This window comes from Euprymna scolopes, chromosome 26 (genome assembly GCF_053919585.1).
Source record: "Euprymna scolopes isolate OS-2025 chromosome 26, ASM5391958v1, whole genome shotgun sequence".
Lineage (NCBI taxonomy): Eukaryota > Metazoa > Mollusca > Cephalopoda > Sepiida > Sepiolidae > Euprymna > Euprymna scolopes.
Window position 1 is genome coordinate 91,440,342 of NC_136507.1, and position 1,429 is coordinate 91,441,770.

A 1,429-nucleotide genomic window follows, 5' to 3' on the forward strand; every position below is an offset into this window, starting at 1 on the left:
GTCCAGAAATGCATAGATGCCATCACGGAGCATTTCCGGCATCTTTTATAACACCATAGGTAATGTAAACAAAGCAACAGTTAATTTAAAAAATAAAAGAATGTACCTCCTCTCTACTTGATGTAGGAGAGCTTTCTACTCAAGTAGTTTCTTCCCCAGAACTGCTACACATTGGAATTTCCTTCCGGGTCCCTGCTTCCTCAACTGTACTGACATGCAGAAGTTCAAGTTTAACGTGAACTGACATCTTGCTGCCCAACTCCCTACATAGTACTCGGTAGCTTAGGTCCCGGATAGTACCTATTTACAATGCCTCCCCGCGGGACAGAGTTAGACACCAGGGTCGTTTTTTAATGTGCAGAAAAGGTACAAAAATAAAAATTGTCTCAGTCGTGAAGGATTTCTCCTTCATTGAAAGAGAACGAGAAATGGAAGTGCTGCATCTGAAGAACAGATACTACACTTTGATCTTGGCCAAAAGGCCAAGTAAATGAGCGTCTTTGATAGTAGCCCCCTACATCAAAGTGGCAATGTGCCCTGTTTGGGATGAAAATATAATTTAAAAAATACTACATTTTTTTCTGGTCTACTTTAAAGTAGGTCACCGTGTATTTAAATTGATGAAATGAGGGAAAAAGATAAATAGTTGAAGTATGTACACGAATTGTTTGGGAGTAATTGATAAAAGCAATGATTTTCAAGGGGTATAAATGTAGCAAATGTCATATTTCATGAAAATTTTAAGAGAAGGACAATTGCTGTTGGATATCTATATAGATATTATTAGAAGTATACTTGATTAGAACTTTAAGAGGAACGGTAGAGGTAAGTGACTAAGGAGGTACGATTTATAACGCCCACAATTAACTGATGTTTCGTGTTCTTTTTTAAGAGTTAATCCTTATATTAAAATTTCGTGATGAAGAGTTTTTCGTTCAAACAAGAGAAACATGTAAAGAAAGATGTGGAGTGGAGAGGGGTGAAGGGAAAGTGGGAGAAAAGAAAAGGGCAATAACAATGTTTAAAAATCACCATCAATATAATTATTTATGATGTATTTTTTCTCTTTTCCTTCTTTTTTTATTTTTTATTTTTCCTTTTTCTTTTTTTTTCCTTTTTCTTTTTTTTCTTTTTTCTGTTTTATTCTTTTACCTTTTGCTCTTTATTATTACTCTATTTACAAACGTATATAGCGATGGTTTGTAAAACGGCAACGAGTTAAATAAAATAAAATTTTATAAGATTAATTTTATTGGCATTATTTTATGTTAAAATATCACTTCTAATTGAAATAATACGCTACAGAATGTCAATGCTTAAAGCGTTTATGATGGTCGTGCCTATCAAACATACATGTACATATCTTCCTTGACAGTATCTTATTACTTGTTTCTTAACCCCTATCCTTCCCTCTTTATTCCAGGCAACA

General features: G+C 33.9%; 1 pseudogene; it reads right to left on the bottom strand.

Moving 5' to 3' along the window:
- Positions 1-361: 361 nt before the first annotated feature.
- LOC145248502 (U2 spliceosomal RNA) lies at positions 362-495 on the bottom strand (annotated as a pseudogene).
- Positions 496-1,429: the final 934 nt, after the last annotated feature.